A 19,834-nucleotide genomic window follows, 5' to 3' on the forward strand; every position below is an offset into this window, starting at 1 on the left:
ACTAGGAAGTTCAGCTTTAAGCCCTGCGATGCCTGTCATCGACAGTTGTCCGTGAAGGACCCTCATCTTGTTTGCTTTGGTGCATGGAGCATGACCATGATGTGAAGACCTGTGCTGATTGCCATGGCATGCACCCCAAGGCGTTGAAGGAACGGTCCTTCGAGTTCCTTGCAGCTCAACGTGCAATGCTGTGACGGTCTCGATCCCAGTTAAGATGAAGGCCCTGGGATCTTCGGCACACTAAGTCATCCAGGTGTTTTGGTAAGTCCTGCAAGAAAATAACAACAAGAAGTCAAAGAGGTCTTCGACTTTGCCCAGTGTGTCACGTCTTCCGATGAGACAAGGGAGTGTCGTCACTTGAGGCCTGGCTTCATAGTTGAAGATGCACCTGGGCCAGCTCCACGCCTCCCCGACTTTCCAGAGCCGGAGCGGCCCACACCTAACATCTTGCGTTCTGCGAGGCATGCACCTCATACTTGGGTGGGCTGTCTTTGCTGGGATGTCTTTGGGCACTCCGGGTGCAGGAGGGGCCTCTAGAGGTTCCCTGCCAGTGGGTCCTTCCTCAGTGTCAGTTGGGCCTCTTGGATTCGTGAATGGATTCCGACTGGCACCGGTCGTACCACCTCGACCTTCCCCTCCCCCCGTGCATACGATCCCGGCGCGCCTTGGTGGCCCAAACCCCATTGTCATCCACGACTCTGACACAAAGCTGGAGAGGTGTGGTCCGATGATTACTTTGGCATCGCCTGGAGTTGTTTCCCAGGTCAGAGCCTGAGACGTATACCCGTGGGCTAGGGCTCTTGGACTTTTGAGAGGTCTTGGTAGACCTTGAACACCAGCACCTAGACCCCAGCATTGACTGATGGCTGACGCTTGTTGACTAGACACCTCCCCAGATACTGGCATGCTTTCTCCCCTCCCCCCCACCATAGCTACAGAAAAGGGAGCATCCTTTGCTATGATGGTGGTGAGAAGAATGACTGAGGTCCTGGACCTTCAGTGGCAGTCAAGACCAGTGCCTTCACAGATGTGCTTTAGCTGGCAGTGAACCCCTCCGAACTGCTACTCCCTTTTGATAAAGCCCTTATGGACGTCCTACAAGGGACTTGGTACAGGCCAAGCACAGGGGCTCCTGTGAAAAGGACTATTGCCTACCACCAACGCCATACCTCCAAGGGACTTTGTGTTCTTCATACAGCACTCTACCCTGGAGAGCATGGTTGTTCAAGCCTCCATCTATCTTGCATAAATCCTGGTGCATTCCCTACTGCCCCACTTAATGGGCAGTAGGGAATGAGCCCGGACACCTTAGGCAAGAAAATATTTTCTTCCACAAGCTCAACACTGCAGTCTGTGAACATCGCTTGCCTTTTGGGCTGTTGCTCCCATGCTCTATGGATTCTGTTGTGCAGGTGCTGCCAATAGTCCCTGAGGAGGCATGGGCCATACTTTACCAAGCTGTTGCTGATGGGAGAGATGCAGTAAAGTTCACGCTCACTTGTGGACTGTATTCCACTGACATGCTCAGTGGAGCTGTTTCTTTCATGATGGCCTTATGACGTCACATCTAGCTGAGAACATCTGGCTTTTTAAGGGCTGTCCAAGCCTCGCTATGAGCATGCCCTCTGATGGCTCCTGTATCTTTGGAGACAATGAGGACTCTGTGGGAGTGCTTCAAGGACAGCAAGGCTACGGCCAGATATTGATGCCAGAAATAGGTCATGGTTGATATTCTCACTACTTACTCGTCCCAAGAAGGACGGAGGGCTTTTGTTCTATCCTAGACCTGCTCCCTCTCAGTTTCCTCCTTTAAGAAGGTGAATTTCACAATCCTCACACTGCTCGTTCAAGTCATGTCTGCCCTGGACCCAGGAAGCGCATACTTCCACAATCCTGTGCTGCTTGCCCACAGATGTTATCTGCAGTTCACGATAAGCCACAAGCACTTTGTTTGCCGTGCTTCCTTTTGTCTGTACCAGTTCCCCTGGGGGTTTACTGGGCTATTGATGGGGGTTGCTGCTCATCTGAGAAGATCAGGGGTGCCATTCTTCCTCACACTTGGCATCTGGCTGTTGGAGGCTTGCTTGTCCCGTGCTCTTCGTCTTCCATCTTCTGACTATGGCGGACTTCCAGCACTCGCCAGGGTTCACTGTCATTGTGCCGAAGTCACACCTGACTCCCTCTTAGATGCTCTCTTTCATGGGAGATGTTTTGGATATCGTGCAGTTTTGGGCCTATCTTTCCTAGTGGTGAATCCAGATTACTTTTGCAGTGATACTGATGTTTCAGCCTCTATTCTGGATTTCGGTGAAACTGAGTCTGAGGCTGCTGGGCCTCATAGCCTCATGCATCCTGCTTGTCACACACGCCCTTTGGCAGATGTAGGCCTTGCAGTGGGACCTGAGGTTTAGTGGATGCAGCACTAGGGGAATATCTCTGGCATGTTGCAGAGTTTGGAGGGAACTGCAAAAGACCTGAAGCGTTGGCAAACAAACCATATTTGGGTCAGTGGCAGACCCCTTTCCCTTCCCCTACCAGAACTGATGGTAGCGACAGATGAACCATTCCTGGGATGAGGAGGCCATCTGAGAGAGGTGGATATCGGAGGCCATTGGTCTGTGGGAGAATCTGGACTTCACATCAGTCTACTGGAGTTCTGAGTGATCTGGCTGGCACTGAAAGCCTTTCTACCCGCATTGAAAGCCTTCCTACCCTCCATCCAGGGAAGGCTAGTGTAGGTGTTCACAGACCGTACCACTGCCATGTGGTACTGCGACAAAAATGGCAGGCTGGGGTTGCGGATCCTTTTTCAAGAGACCCTCCGCCTTAAGATGGGTGAAACATCCGATGACTCCATGGTGGTTCAACACATGGTGGACTCTCTGAAAGCCATAGTGGACGAACTCAAAGATGCCTAGCGGCTCACCAATGGTGTCTCCATACGAAGGTGGTGCAGTTTCTCACAGCAAGGAGAGAGTCTTGGATAGAGCTGGTCGCCACCGCCGAGAATGTGCAATGTGAGCATTTTAGCGCTCTGTAGTTTCCAAAGCAGTTGTCTGCAATCAGGTCACTTCTTCAGGAGGATCTTCTGTCGCAGCAGAAGGGGGGGTTTTCCACCCACACCTGTTAGCCCTCCACCTTAATGCATAGAGATTGAGTGAGTGGCGACCGTTAACAGCTTTTGACCTTCAGTCTGCAATGTATTCTTGGCAGCAAGTAGTCCCTCTACCAAGACTATACTCCTGCTGTTGCAGCAAGTTTGTATCATGGTGTTCATAGAAATGGGTTGATCCTGTAATTGCTCCCCTCTCTCAGGTCCTTCTCTTTGTCCTTTCTCTCACCTACCAAGACTCTACTCTGGGCACCCTAATGGGCTATCTTTCTGCCATCTGAGCCTTTTGCCAGATCAGATATCCATCTTCAAATCCCCTGTTTTCAGTATGTTCTTAAAAGGGTTGCAACACATTTCCTCAAGCCTCAGTGGGACCTTAATCTTGTCTTGTCTTATGTGCACTCCTGTTGAGCCATTATTCAATTTCCCACTCAGCTGGCTTTTCTGGTGGTATGAACATCTGCCTGGAGGGTCAGTGAGCTTCAGACTTTGTCATCAAGCCTTCATAACCTAAACATCTACCCTGACAAGCTGGTTCTATGTGCACCAGAGCCTCCTCTCTCCTGAAAGTTGTCACTCTCTTTCATGTTGGCCAGTCTATCACCCTGCCTGCTTTTTACACTCTGCCACATTGCTCAAAGGAAGAAGAGTGTTAGAAATGGGGTCTGTAGTTGGCAGTCTGTTTGCACCCTGGCCAAGTAGGGACCGTCACTCTAGTCAAGATAAGGAAGATACCTCCTCAAATATCCCCTGCTCACCCCCTTGGTAGCTTGGCACGAGCAGTTAGGCTTATCTCAGAAGCAATGTGTAAAGCATTTGAACATAACACACAGTAATACAGTGAAAACACTACAAAAGGGCACCACACCCGTTGTAGAAAAATAACCAATATTTATCTATATAAAACAAGACCAAATGCATTAAAAATCCAACATATACAATAAATAAGATATAAATTTCACAAGAATTACTTAAAAAGACAGTTCTTGGAGGTCAGTAGCTCTCTCTGGGGCTATCATGGCATCGTGAACAACAAATCCAACAGTTCAGGCCGGCGTGGCGTCGCGGGCCAGCTACAGTGTCGGGGAGACCCACAAACAGTACCGTGGAAATACAGGACGTTGTGTTCCTCGCCATGAGGTCCGTAGGGTGGTGTCACTGGTGTCAGGGTGTCGGTTCCAGAGGTCGGTGCGGGTGTTTGTCGGGCCCTTGAAGTCGCACGACAGGGATGCCTGGTGACGACACTGAAGTCGATGGTGCTGGCGTCGGTGGACCGGAGCTGTGGTGCGGAACGGGACAGTGCTTCATGTACCTCATGAGTGGTGTCCACAGGTCACGGTGCAGGCAGCTGCGTCGGTGTTAGCAGGAGCAGCGTCGTCGGGGATGCCAAAGCTGCGCTGCAAGCAGCGGCTCAGTGGCGACGTCACATGGCGGCACCTGTGAGACCAGGGTTGCGGTGTCAAGCGGGCAGTGCGGCTCTGTGCGTGTGGCGTCGGCAGGTCACGGTGCAGGCCAGCAGCGTCGTTGGTGGAGTCGCAGTGGTTTTTCTTCTTGAAAAGCACAAAACACACAGTTCCCGGTGCTGTAGGCAGATGAAACTGAAGTCTTTGGTATCCCTGAGACTTCCAATAGCAGGCAAGCTCTACTCCAAGTCCTTGTAGAACTTTCTCAAGCAGAATACACAGCAGGGTTCACCCTTTGCTCTCTTTTAAGGTAAAGCAGCAACTGCAGGCCAACCCAGCAAAGCACACACTGCAAAGGGACAGTACTCCTCCTCCAGCTTTTCAGCTCTTCTCCTTGGCAGAAGTTCCTCTTGATCCAGAAAGATTCTAAAAGTCTGGGGTTTTGGGTCCACTACTTATACCCCTTCTGCCTTTGAAGTAGTTAAACTTCAAAGGAAAGTCTTGTTGTTCCTAGTGTAAGTTTCCAAGATCCAGCCTTGCATAGGCCTGGCACCAGACACACACCAGGGGGTCGGAGACTGTATTGTGTTAGGGCAGGCAAAGCCCTTTTAGGTGTAAGTGACCGCTCTTACCTCCAGTATAGCCCTGATGTCCCATCAGGGTATGCAGGCTACACCCCAGCTCCCTCTGTGTCACTGTCTAGAGGGAATTCACAACAGTCCAACTGTCAGTCTGACCCAGACGTTGAATACACAAGCAGGCAGAGGCACAGAATGGTTTAAGCAAGAAAATGCCCACTTTCTAAAAGTGTCATTTTCAAACTAACAATCTAAAAACCAACTTCGCTAAAAGATGTATTTTTAAAGTGTGAATTCAGACTCTTTGCTGCCAGGCCTTTTCCCCCTCAGGTGCCAGGCCTTTTATTGGCAATTTGGGGCAGTTCACGCTTAGTCCCTCATAACCTCATAACATAGTCCCGCATAAGCTACCCACGCCAAATTTGCGTCCTTTTTTTCCCAACATCCCAGAGATTGTAGAGATACCAAGGGTTTGTGGGTTCCCCTGAAGGAGACCAAGACATTCGCCAAAATACAGCAAAAAAAATTTTTTATGAAAAATTTGGAAAAAAGGGCTGAAGAAGAAGGCTTGTGGTTTTTTCACTGCAAGTGGCATCAGCAAGAATTTTGCGGTGCTAAAATCACCATCTTCCCAGCTTTCAGGAACAGGCAGACTTGAATCAGAAAAACACATTTTCAACACAATTTTGGCATTTTACTGGGACTCACCACATTTGTACTATTTTTTTGTGCTTCTAGCTTGCTTCCAGTTAGTGACAGAAATGGGTGTGAAACCAATGCTGGATCCTAGATTCACCAAGTGGTCATTTGTGTAGATCCTACAAGGTTTTCCTTCAGAAAATAACAGTTGAAATAAAATAAAATTGAAATTGAGGTTAAAAAAAAAAAGCAATTTTTCCCCAAGATTTACTCTGTAACTTTTTTCTCCGATGTCAGATTTTCAAAAGTAATTGTCAGAGTCACCAGATCCTCTGGGTCTGTGCACGTTCCCAACACGTCCACCAGTGAACAGCTCCAAGACTCAGATTGATAAATCAAAGAGACTGAGAGAGTTCAAGAGGGGAAGAGGGGATTAGGCAGGAAACAGCTGGGAAGGAGACCTGTAGTAAGAAAAAGGTTAGAACACACAATATGAAAATTATATCTCCTGAAATCAATACTAGACTATGATTCTAAGCCTACTCACTCTGAAAACATGAACAATCTAACAGTTACGTTTAAAATTACTAAATTTCAAGGTGGCCGAATATGAAAATTCTCAATAACGGTGTCGGAACAGTCCAACCACCGTCTTACCGTCTGGAATAATGATCACCAATGAAGGATGAAGGGCAGAAGACTTAAAGATCCAAACAGGCCGCCGGGACAGCAGCTCAGGAAGAAGCTGCTGCTCTGCACCGGGACCTCTGAATAGTGAACACTGGGAGTTGGGCTGGCTCTCTTTTATAGGGTCTTGGCCCAGCCCAGAACCACGCCCAGGCATGTTGCACGGAAAGTCTCTGGAAGGCCCTGGAAAGGGGCCACACCCTAACACACTCTGAAAACCTGCAGCAATACATTGAAAATGAACATTATTTGTAACCATATTAAAAATACGTTTTCAGGATTGAACTATGCAATGCAAAAGGTTAAACAAAAACATATTCGCACAATGCATAAATTACGTTGTTTTGAGAGTGCTGGGTTTTTGCATTTTTGTCACCAATAGAGCGCGTACTGCTCTGGTGTTGACAGTAATATACCGTTATGTCTGCTGGACACTTCTGGCTGCGGCGATATATTGGGCTTGTAGGTACATCAAGAACCCTAGGTTCCCAGAGCCAATAAAGGAGCTGCACCGTGCAGTGGGTTTTCCTTGTATACCTGGTATACAGCAATTCATTTGGTGAAATATAAAGAGTGAAAAATAGGTATCAAGGAAACCTTTTTATTTCCAAAATGGTGTTGAGAAGCAGTGTTTTTTTGCACATCTCTGAGTTCCGGGGTGCCCAAACTAGCATGGGAATTATATGGCATTTCTCAAATAGACGTCTTTTTTTATCCTCTGTCTTACATTTGGGAGGAAAAAATAGAGAGAAAGACAATGGGGAATAAGACTTGTACTGCTATTCTGTGTTGTCCCAACTCTCCCGACAAAAATGGTACCTCACTTGTGTGATTAAGCCTAATGCCTGCATCAGGAAATGCAATATCGTCACATCACATTTTGACATTGAAATCTGATGTGTTTTTTCTAAAGTGCCTAGCTGTGGATTTTGATCTGTAGCTCAGCCGGCACCTAGGGAAACGTACCAAACCTGTGCATTTTTTAAAACTAGACACCAAGGGTCCAAGATGGGGTGACTTGTGGGGCTCTCACCAGGTTCTGTTACCCAGAATCCTTTGCAAACCTCAAAATTTGGCCAAACAAAATTTTCCTCACATTTCGGTGACGGAAAGTTCTGGACTCTGAGGGGAGCCACAAATTTCCTTCCACCCAGCGTTCCAAGTCTACCAATAAAAATGGTACCTCGCTTGTGTGGGTAGGCCTAGTGCCCACAACAGGAAATGTCCAAAAACACTATGTGGACACATCAAAATTATCAAATACAAAACTACCTGTTTTTGCTTGGGCGTCTGTGTTTTTGGTAAAAGGCTCAGCAGTTATCTAGGGAAACCTACCAAACCCAGACGTTTCTGAAAAGTAGACACCGGAGGGAGTCTAGGGAGCTGTGATTTGCGTGGTTCCCCAGTGTTTTCTTACCCAGAATCCTCAGCAGAAATCAAATTTAGCTAAAAAATCTATTTTTTCCACATTTCTATGCCGGATCACCGCACTGGGACAAATTTGCTACCACCCAACGTTCCGCTCAGTCTGCCGGTAAAATTGATACCTCACTTGTGTAGGTGGGCCAAGTGCCTGTGACAGGGAAGAGCCAAAAACATTTTGAAATTGAGGGGGAACGAAAGCGAGTCCAAAAGGGCAGTTTGAAAAAAAAAAAACATTTTTAGGGCTGACAAGTGGGGCAGAATTTTTATAGGTATAGATGCGACAATGTGGGGGTGGTAGGAATTTTGTGGATTCCTGCAGATTCCAGAAGGTTCCATCACAAAAATATGGGAAACGTGTGATTTCCAGCAAAGTTGGATGTTTGCAGGGCATTGTGGGCAAGAAAATGGTGTGGGTGCATGTGAAGCACACCACCCTGGACTCACCCAGATTTTTAGTTTTCAGACATGTCAAGGTCTTCTTGATTTTTCTACATGGTAGCGTCCCAAAGTCTATAAAGTGCAGCCTTCACCATTCCAAGTGGGACGCTTTTGAGAGTTAATCAAGCTCTCCTGGCCCAGATGTAAAACCAAAATAATCAAATGTCCTCTTGCTTGTCGTGGGATAAGATGTTTTAGTGTGTTGGGGGAGAGGTGAAAGACTGTTATCCCCCTCAGTTGGGGTGGGGGCATAACCATGCCCATACTGGTTGGTAGCCACCACCCCACTCTTTTTTAATTTTTTTTTAAATTGAATTCCTTGGCATCTAGTAGGCTTTCTTCCCCCCTGGGGAGTGGGTCGGGGGTAATTGCCCCATCTGCCCACCAGTGGCACAAACGCTTTGTTCCCATTTATTTAGGGTGGGGGTATGGCCATACCCCCACTTTTTTAATTTATTTTTTGTCTTTTCTGGTGGGCTTTCTGCCCCCTTGGGGGCAAATGGGCCTTCCATAAATAGGCTGATCAGATATGGCCAACAGTAATGTGCCCCCATGGGAAGGGACCCTTGCCCAAGGGGCTGACACCTCCCCCCCAAACAAAACACACACACCATTCCCTGGTGCCTAAGTGGTTTCTTCCCCTGGGACAGATCGGTCTAATAGAGAGAGAGGCAGATCTGCCCCAAGGGGGGCAGTAATAATCAATGTGTCCCCCCAGGGGAGCGACCCTTGCCTAAGGGGCCGCGCCCCAGGTAAAAAAAAAAAAAAAAGAAAGAAAATGATGCCTGGTGCCTCAAGGTTTCGTTCCCCCCACCAGGGGTAGATCGGCCTAATTAGATCGGCCTAATTACAATCGGCCATTCTCCCTCCAATGGGGGCAGAAATGGCCAAAACAAATTTGCCCCCAGGCTAACAAACCTTGCTTAAGGAGTCGCGCCCCTTGCGTGAAATTGACAAAATAAATTCCCTGGTGTCTAGTGGTGTCTGCCCCCTTTGGGGGCCGATTGGCCTAAGAAAAATAAGGGACAGAAATGCCCTAAAATAAATTTGACCCCCAGGGGAGTGACCCTTGCCTAAGTGGTCGCTCCTCTTCAAACATACTGTCAAAAAAATATAATCCCTGGTGTCTAGTGGTTTCTGACCCCCTTGGGGGCAGATTACCCTGATAAAAATAGGCCGATCTGCCGCCAAGGGGGGTGCAGAAATGGACTAAAAATTATTTGCCCCGCAGGGGAGCGGCGCTTGCCTAAGGGGTCACTCCCCTCCTGCAAAAACAAAAAAAGTAAACAATACCTGGCATCTAATGGTTTCTGCCCCCGGTAGGTCGATCTGTCTCCGGGAGGGTGCGTGGGGATGGGCAGACAAAGCCTTTAAAAGAATTGCCCCCCTAGAGAATGACCCTTGCCCAAGGGGACGCTTCCCCTTGTTCAAATATATATATTTATATATATAAAACAACAAACTCCGTGGTGTCTAGTGGGCATTTCTGCTGCCCGATCGCTTTACGATTGGGCAGCTGGGCTGCTGAGAGAGACATCAAAGGAAAGGCCTTTCCTTTCCTCTGATGCCTCTCTCGTTCCCCTCCACATGATCGAAAGTGAAATGCTTTTGCATTTCTCTTCCGATCCACGCTGGAAGTTGCGGGCAGCCTCTGATGAGGTCAGCGCGCGATTGCATGCTGATGTCATCAGATGCCACAGGTGGGTCCAGCGGGGGTGGAAGGGGAAGTGATTCCCCTTCCAGCTCTGCCCATGGGAGGGGGGTGCGATGCCCTCGGGGAGAGAGCTAGCGCTTCCCCCGAGGGCCCATACCTGGACGAGGTAGTTGCGTCCCTGGCGGCAGCGGACGTAACCCCCTCATCCTGGGCACCCAAAGGTTTAAGGATACTTAAAGGCAACCCCCATCTTCACCTATGAGAGAGATAGGCTTTGCAACAGTGAAAAACGATTTTGGCAGTATTTCACTGTTGGGCCATATAAAACACATCAGTACATGTCCCACCTTTAACATACCCTGTACCCTGCCCATGGGGTTACCTAGGGCCTACCTCAGGGGTGCCTTACATGTATATAGAAAAGGAATGTTTGGGCTTGGCAAGTGTGTACAATTGCCAGGTCAAATTGGCAGTTTAAAACTGCACACACAGACACTGCAGTGAGATATGTTCACAGGGCTACTTAAGTGGGTGCCACAGTCAGTGCTGCAGGCCCACTAGTTGCATTTGATTTGTAGGCCCTTGAACCTCTGATGCATTTTACTAGGGACTTATCAGTAAATGAAATATGCCAATCATGGATAAACCAATTAACAGTACAGTTTACATAGGGAACACTTGCACTTTAGCACTGATCAGCAGTACAGAGACAATAAACCAGTCAAATGAGTTTTCCAATCTCATCCAGTTACTTCCTACTACTCTCACCTTGTATGGCTCCTTGAATTTGGATAAACCATGACCTCTACCTCCAGGTTTGACTTTCACTCAATCCCCTTTTTTAAATCTGACGATTAAGTGGTTCTATCTTCAGGACGTAATAATTGTTTTCAATCCTCCTTCCAGGAGGGGGCACATTTTGTTCCATGAGGCCTGCCTGAACGATGTGTTGCTGGTAAGAGTGAGCAGTCAATTATCAAACTAAGGCTCGCGTGCCCTATTGACGTCTGCCCATGAGCTGCTAGGATTCAACTTAAAATATTGAGTAGTACTTGAGACTTCAAGAGAACACCTGACATTTGCATAGATAATACTGATGTCCAAACACAATACGCTCTTGGTTACGTATTGAGGCGTAGTGAAAGTTGAACATAAGCATGAGCAGCTCTGGACTTCCGATGTTGAATTCACATTTAAATACGTATGGCAGTGGTCATGTGAAGTTTGTTAATAATGTAATCGCCCCAGCTTTGAAAAATGAGTGTATTTGTCCTTGAATGAGTGAAGGGTGTCTTGGGGTGCAGTGCAGCTTAAAAGCTTGTTGAGTTTGTTTAGAACAAAGGTAGTCTAACATCTCTAAGTTGCTTGTTTATCCAGGAGCGTGTGCCTAACCAACTCTTTGCCAAAAATGTTGGAAACTATTGAAAGGCGTGTTCTTCCTGTAAGCAGAAGATGTTTATTAGGCAACATCTCTGTAACAAATTGAAGGACAGACACCACAGATCCAACTGAACTCCATCTTCCAGTGATAAAGTGGAACATGCTTGCTGTAAATGTGATCTGCACTTGGTGTTGCTTAATTTGCTGAAGAGCTACCTTTTGAGAATCGGTTCCTTAATGTCTTGAATTCTTTTTTTTTTGTTTTAAGTAATCGTGTTATTCAAGAAGATCAAAATCAAGTAACTCAGTGCAGGTTCCACAACTTAACAGCCATTAGTCAGGTGTCTTCAGTAGAGAACCAAGCGTGGTAGGAAATATAGGAGGAAGCTTCAATGACAGACTTCCCCCTGAACTGAAACTAATGTGCCTGGATCTGACTGTTCCCACTGTCAATAAAATGGAGGTGTAACACAGTATTAATGCCACTTATACTGGTTCATTCTCATATTTTGTTCTAGCTACTGTGGCGCATAGAGGATAAGTTTGCTCTGATCCTATCCACCTCTTCCCCTGTTTAACCTATGCAATTTGCAGTCAGTTTACAGCTGTCTTAAGTATTGACAAATTAAGACATCTGTTTTTTCACCAGTTTACCAGGAAAACTCTATCCTTTAACCCATTTGGGTGTGACTGCACTCTTCTGTAGCGAAGAAAGGAATCAATGGCTTCTCTTTTTAACCCCTCGGTGTTGCCTTGTGATCCTGAAAATGTCACTGTCTCCTTGTAACCAAATTGTTCCACTGTAATTATCAGGAAACTAGAAACTTTCCAGAATCTGCTTCTCATACTACCAATTTTTAATGTTGTATATGTAATTTTTTTAGTCATTGGTAAATATCATGCATCTAGATCGTGACTGCCAGAGTAATCCCTTACAGGGATTGAGTTGAAATGAAAGAACTAGATATTGTTTTTTGTTGAGATAGTTACGTGAAAAAAGACTATTGTTTTACAAATTAATTATTACCTTGTGTAATTTGCCTTGTTAGTTTCATGCCTTTTAATCAGTTACACCATTTCTATATGTCAAAAAACGGAACAGTTTACCCAATTGGGTAAGTTAGTGTATAGAGTTCAGTAGACTACAGTGGTCTTTTGTAGATTCATTGTGCAGGATGATAGTTCGTTTTTAAATAAGACGTATATGGACAGAACAATGGGTGGTTAGTGTAGATATTGTTAAATATATAGAGACATTGCCAGGACTTTTGAAAGTTAGGCACTGTGTGGTGCCATTGTTAGGTCTTGCATGCGATAGTGCATGCTTGCTCGCTTGCAAAAGATATTGTGTTATACAAGGGGCTTAGATCCCACTCAGTTCTTGCCTTTCGTTGGCTTCTTTGTCAGTCTCAATTGCTGCTTCCTAATTGAACAGATCAAGCCAACTTCACTTCCTCTTCTTCTGTCTGTAGCATGGACCAAGTACAGATTGCTTCATCTTGATTAGTGCCTTCTGCTGCTGGGAGCTGTGATTAAGGTACTATTTTCCTTCTTCCAGTTATGTTACTGCTTCCTTTTTTAATTTTCTACTTTCAGTCGGGTTGCTTTGTGTTGCTTCTTCCCTCTCATTTGCAACCTCTCATTGTCCACATTGCTTTTTCCTACCAGACCCCGCCCCCCACACCCTCCTGTGGTCCCTGTTTGCCTCCGCTCCCCCACTGCCCCCAGACTATGTTGCCTCTTCCCTCCGGCCCCTCACTCCTATTTGTCGATGCTGACCCCCACCCATCCACCATACAATAAAAGATACTATGATGCGGCCAGTCCTGACAGCATAGGCTTGTTTTTCAACCCTCTTGTGTTGTAGCGTATTTTTGTTTTAACTTCTTTTGTGCTTTTTTAATAACTTTTTGCCATTCTACACAGCAGCCAAGCTAATCTACACTGCTAAAAGACATTGACAAAGATAATAGCTCTTATGTAGGCAATAGCCATTGGCTTTGCAATGCTTTGTCCTCATGCAAGCTTCTTTCTGTTGTCCATCCTATGCTCCTTCCTCATCTCATTGAATAAATTTGCTAACTGACCCCTCTGATCATGGCTTACTCCTCCATCCATCTGACCACATCAGAGTTAAAAAGTAGGGGTCATCTTGACTTTTGGATTTGTCTGCATTTAACATTGCTTTAGTTATTGTTGTACTACCTCATCAGTAAACTACTGTATCTTTTTTCTAGTCGCAACTTTATATCTACTTATAAACGTATTTAGTTCTGTTGCTTTACTGCCCACAAAAAGTGTGCAAACTGGTGATATCAGTAGTAAACATTTTGATAGAAGCAAGTCTGCTCCATATTCATTAACATTATATCAAGATTATGTCCATCCATGGGTGAGTTTTGTATTTTTTTTCATGCTTCTAGATTCCATTTGTCCCTTTTTTTTAAGTGGTTTCCATTGCCACGTTAAGTTGCTTAGAATGTACTTAGCAGCAGTGGAACTGTAGTTACTGTACTTCTCATTTTCCACTACAGTCTTGATCTTCCGTCTGCTTCGGTAGGACCCGAGTCACAGATAATAATTAACATTATAGGCCTATGCTAACATAAACACCTTTTGTTGCCGTTCACTTAAGTGAATGCATACCTGAAAATGAGTTTTTCTCATTTCCCTGGTCTCCGCCCACCAGTGTTAGCCTTAGCTTCACAACTGAGAGCTTTTCAGTGAAGGGATTAGTGTGAATCTTATACTGTAGTTACAGTATGAAAAACTTCACACCCCTTTTGAGGCCTCAGAACACATTTCAGTTGATGGGTAGAATGCTACTCCATAGAACGTGCACTGTAGAAAGAGTGTTTGTTTATGATATGATGTATGTCAGAAATGTTTTGGTGTTCTGCGTGAAGGTCAGATGAAAGGTCATTGTGTCACAGCTGTGTGAGTATGAAGTGACAGGTAGTCACTTATACTGATAAACAACGCTGTGTATAGTTGAGCAAAGTGCAGGGATATAGTGTGGCTTTTGGCAAAGTGTTCTGGTACTGTGGTTGATAACCGGATGTGTTTAGCTATCGCATTATCGTAATATAACAGCTGTGCTTACGTGCAGCATGGAGAGGAAAGTGATAGGCAGTTTGCATGTACAGTTTCCCATCATCTTTGTCTAGGTTATTCCTCCTTGACACATTCTTGTAGAATAGCTCTGTTTTTGCTGCCTTCCTGAAATCCACGTGGTCCTTGAAGTTCCTATAAATGTTTTTTATCTTTATTGTTTAGTAACTTGGTTCACTCAAAGAAGGAGTGATTGAGTGGAGCGCATGATTACTTCTGGGCTTCCTACTTTAGTGGCGAGCCAAGTGGTTGTAGGCTTGTGATTCTTCCATTTTCGCAGGTGAGGATCTTGATTTTACATCTTATGAATTTCCAATGGTTTATTGCATCTGTTAGTCAATGGCTCTGAGTCAGTACTCTAGTTAAGATACATCAGCTTCTGGTTTTCCAGTGTGTGGATTATATTGGTTTCTGCTGCAAAGTTATAGCAAGTTGAAGGACTTCATGAGGTCTGGTAGCGGAATGAGGAAGAGCTTTGGAGGGGGTAAAGAATCAATGGCACATTCAGGAACCATGGAATCATTGAGGACATGAGCTGGTGACTTCAGAGGAAGTAAGATGGTTGATCTTCTAGAGAGGGAGGGAGATCAGTCTAGAATGTTTCACTGAATGGCAAGAGTGTCTAATCTCAGACATGGGGATCGATGTTGGACTCTGTCAACGGCAGCGGATATATCTAGAAGTGTCATTGCAAACAGTCAATTTTTATTTTGTTCCTCTGCCAGAATGGATGCTCATCTTGATAGTCAGAGAGTAGGTTGTTTTCTTCCATAAAGTGGAAGCCATTGGAAATAAGATGGTAGCCGGATAGGTCTGATGGATCAAGGCTTTTCTGTATCATCGGCTTTATGCATTAAGTATTTAGGTCATTGAAATGCGCAGATGTTAAGGAGTTTTGGAGGAGGGTTCCTACTGTGATACCTGAAATCACTCTGTTGAATACTTGGGGTGGGCAACAGTTTGATAGAAAGCCTGCTGTGCCACTGGCTTTGAGCAATTCGTTCAATTGGGCAGTGGTGAGTTTTGGTTTTTATTGCGGCTAAGGTCTGTTTGCCAGGGGCAATGTCTTGTTCTTCATCCTGTTAAAACAAGGTTGGTGGATGACTTGTTTCTGAGATAGCTTTTGTGATGAAGTTGCCTTCCACTGCCTCACAGTAGGTTTAAGAGTGAGGGATCTTTATGATGGTGCATTCAAGACAGATGATCCTATGTAGTCCTTAAGTTCAACATGTTGCTTTTCAGCGCCTTTGGTAGAAGTAGAGATTTTTTTCTTTCTTGAGCAAATATTTTAGGTCATGATGTAACCTTGGAGGAATAGTTTGTCAGTTAAGTTATTGCTTCTGTTGATGTTTATACCGTTCTATTTTCTTTCTTCTGCGTATTAACACTTTTGTTGAACGGTGGGGGGTCCATAGTCCATGTATAGATCATTAGGAGGCCTAAAGTGTATTAATCTGTCAAAGCCTTCATATAGCCAGTGACGGAGTTGCTTCACTGTGCAGTTAGGCAACAATTGAGTGTGATGAGTTTGAGCATGTTCTGTTGTTAGTGGTCTTATTAGTCTTTGTCTTAATAGTGGTTCTGGTGGGTAAGTTGATTTCAAAAGTGGTGAGATGGTGGTTGTTGCAGACGGTGGATTAGATTGTGTCCTGCTGAATAGCTGGGTGACAAACTGGAAAAAGCTGATAGCCTCTTTGTCAGAAGGGATTATTCTTTTTGTCAAGACCTGGAGGAGGACAAAGGTAAAGAATGCTAGGGCTTTACATTGTTTTCTTGCCCTTCAAAACATTTCCATGTCAAGCAACTCCTTCCCATACACTACTGAAAAAAATGGGTGTGTTTTGGCACTTTCCCATACTTATTACGTGCCACCTCTACTGACCTCCTGAATTGGTCAGACATCCTCAGTCCCTTCAAGAATTAATCTTATTGGGTGCCCTGAATGTCACTTTAATTAAGTCTCCTCTGAAGAAGCCTAAGCCAGACTACTGTAATCCATGCAAGTACAATGAGCCCTTACCAATAGGGCTGATTGCAATATCAGTGTTCACACATCTTTGTTACCTTGAGGCGCAGGAAGCCCTTGCTGTGGGACAGAATCTTCCATTATCACTTGGGATGACACAGGTGAGTCGACATGGGCTAAAACCTGACACATATTCCCCTCTATACTGCTTTTGAAATGTTGTCCATCATTCCAGTCTCCTCTTTTGCCTTTGTGACATTGGAATTCAAAGCAAGACCTAGGACTGGCTTCCCTCTATCCTCTCAAATTGCATACATAGTGTTCTGATAAAGTTAAGCATGTATATCTGGCCACTCACACCTCATTGAATCATGCAACCTAACCAATTACAAATATGTAGACGATGGCCCTTCTGTAACTGGAACTACATTGAGGTGTTGAATACACTGCATTCGTATCCTGAAACGCTTCTATCTATGGTTGCATGATCAGAAACAATATTGCTCACAAAACGGAACTTAAGATCTGCATGCCTCTGGTGTATATATTGATCTCAGATTAGTGGCCTTCCTCTCTGGACACCCCACCTACAATGTCAATGTTGGTGAAATGCTTTGAATATGCCTTGGACTTGGTCAACAGAGTACTGAGGAAAATAATTTTTCTTTCACGGTATGAAGGCAGCCAGTGCCATTTTGTGTTCACATCTGGATTGTGCCAATATCTTCTACTTTTGTGTCCCCTGAATATGTGTTTTATAGACTCCATTGGTTACGGAACAGCAAACTAATTGTGGATCTTCAGTCGTCGGACCATATTAACACTACTGGCTACGCCCTGCTGTGCCTATCCATATCTAGGAGAAGATTTTTTAAGGTGCACTGCATCAGTAACAATGTACCTGCTACCTTCAAGAGAAAATAAGACATATCTGTTCAGATGCAGTTAAAGCAAAATACCCAGTTTTGAATCCGAACCTAACCTGCAACATATCAGGGCTTGGAGGTGTAATTTTCTCTACTAAACAACACTCTGGACCTGTCTGTACCGGAAACTCTCATGATCATCTGCCTTTTTGCACAGCTCTGAAGGTTGGCTTTTCCAATGCACCTGATCATTTGCAAAGCTCTGCAGATTGTGGTGCCCCAGTACACCTGATCCACACGCTATTACATGCCCTTGCAGAAGTGAAAATTACCAACGCAATAGCCCAGTACATAAAATGAGATCATTGCAAACATGTATACAGTCATGGCTGTTGCCTTGCACTAGTTACCCCAGAGTCATCCTGTGTGAAAATCCCTCAGTTGGGCAAATTTTCCCTCCAGTCCTTCAAGGGATATGTTTATGAATGCCCCTCCTCTCCTCATGGTAATGTCTTTTGCTTGCTCTGCCATCCTTCGCCCTTAATCTTGCTACTTACACCTAGCCTCTCCTCCACAAAGCTGCAGACAGATGCACCAACCCTCTATACAGCTCGTCAAAATCGTTCTAGCCTCCTCTAAATTCATCTGTGGATACTGCTTGCTGCATCACGATCTGCGTTTATCTCTGGGCCTCATGAACATACGCATAGCCTGCTTCTCAAACTGCCACTCACGAGGCACAAGCCTCTACACTATTTCACATTACTTTCATATTGCCAGACTAAAACTGCACTTCCATTATCTACACCATTTCCTTCACCTGCATCTACTGCTTTAAGCTGCTTCATTCTGTCTGCCTGAAGACTGGGTCACTTCACCAGTAGTCACTCAAACGGCATTATCAGCTCTCGTTGTAGAGTACAAACTATGGGGTGAAATAACTAGGATTACCAAGGCGCTCAGGATTCAAAAGGACCAAAGATCTCAAAGTAAGAGGGAACCTGCACGAGGGTAATCACCCGACCCTCCAAAAGGTTCCGTACTCGCAACACGGCGGTCTTACTGTTCTGAACGTCGGCTTTTGATTCCCGTCGGAGGCACTCAGATATGCCCTGGAGTTATTGAACTCACGCATTGTATATATTCACTACATTGCGTGTTTCAGTGCCGATTACTGACAAACAATCGCCTGTTTGAGCCAGATTCGCATTGGATTAGGTCACATACAAAGTTGTGATGGAAAATTGGAAGTAGTAGGACTTGTAAATAAGTGGGAACGAATTATCAGAGTCAAGTGCCCTGAAGAAGTCGTTTGGGACAAGAGACAACACTGTCCTGAGACGAAACACGTGTTGGCGGGCTCGAATTCTTAAATGAATTGTGGCGTGAATTGCATGAAAAATTTGTATTACAATGAATGAATTGTTATAAATATTGTGTATTACAATGAATGAATTGTTATAAATTGACTTGAATTATAAAATTTGTTAGACAAGTTACACTGTGTGTCCAAAGTGATTTTGGAAATTGTAATCATACCGAAGTGTAATTTTCAAGAGCAACAATTAATGTTTTTTTACTTTTTTGGCTAAATCTCAACTTTCCGAATTGTTTTTTTCTGTGGGGAAGTGATTTTTATTCAGATTACGATCCATTTAATTGTTACATGAGGGGTACCGCACTTTGATGTGTTCTCGTTGTAGAGTACACCCTTCCCATTCACTCATTCATGCACCTGCAGACCTCAGAGTGTTGGGTAACATCGCCTTTGTGGCACACTAATAGCAGCAATTGGCCATATAAGTAACCGATGTAGACTATTGCACATTTAGCTCTATTCCAAGTGAGAGTAAGGTTCGAATGGCAATGAGTTTGTTGGGAATGGCAATGCGTTTGTTGAAAAACAGCAGTTTGTGAATACTATTCCTCCAGCATGATTGCCGAAATTATGGTAATTTTACACTTTTTCTGTAGTAGTAAGTGCCCTTTGCCCCAACAAGCATGTTCAGACCATGATTCTGTGCATCAGTGTATCTTATGTATGGCCGCAGATGTTACATTTTGCACACAAAAGTTTAACTTGTGTGGGCACAATGTCTGACCTGTTGGCCCCCTTTATGTGATCTGTTTGCTAGTTGTAATTGGTCAGTGCTGCTAATTATGTCGTATACGTTTTTGTTGTTTTCTGAGGTCTTGACCTGTATTCAGTCCATCGGAAATGGCAGTTCTTTTCTGTTGTTGGGAGAGATGGGGCAAGATCGCCTTGTAAAAGAACACTTACGATGCAAGTTTGGTAATTGTAAAGTTGAGTGGTGAAAAAAAAAAAACAACAGTAAAGTTAACGTGGCTACTATTGAGGCGTTTTTATACAGAGCGTGTTGCGTTTTTGATATATGTAAGATAACGTTTTTATTCCCAATGAGCCCTTATACCGTTTTCAGGAGTTTTAATGGCTATGATAGCAAGGTCCAGTGACAGACCAGAAATGACTGGAGCTATTCCATTTGTGTCCCGCTGTCACTAGTTGCCAAAGCAACTGAAGGAAGAAATGGTTTTTTTGCTTGTTCTTTTTCAT

The 19,834-nt window shown here is 44.8% G+C and overlaps 1 protein-coding gene across 6 annotated transcripts in view; it reads left to right on the plus strand.

The window, feature by feature from the left end:
- RNF144B (ring finger protein 144B) overlaps nt 1-19,834 on the plus strand; it is a 279,170-nt gene that overhangs the window by 55,337 nt on the left and 203,999 nt on the right. For 2 of the 6 annotated variants that reach the window (XM_069218762.1, XM_069218757.1), the window contains one exon: nt 12,789-12,853. The exons of the other annotated variants lie outside the window; for them this stretch is intronic. The gene's annotated coding sequence lies outside the window, so the exon portion shown is untranslated. The remainder of the gene's footprint in view (nt 1-12,788; nt 12,854-19,834) is intronic. 6 annotated transcript variants of the gene reach the window in all.

The sequence above is a fragment of the Pleurodeles waltl genome, chromosome 2_1 (assembly GCF_031143425.1).
Source record: "Pleurodeles waltl isolate 20211129_DDA chromosome 2_1, aPleWal1.hap1.20221129, whole genome shotgun sequence".
NCBI lineage: Eukaryota > Metazoa > Chordata > Amphibia > Caudata > Salamandridae > Pleurodeles > Pleurodeles waltl.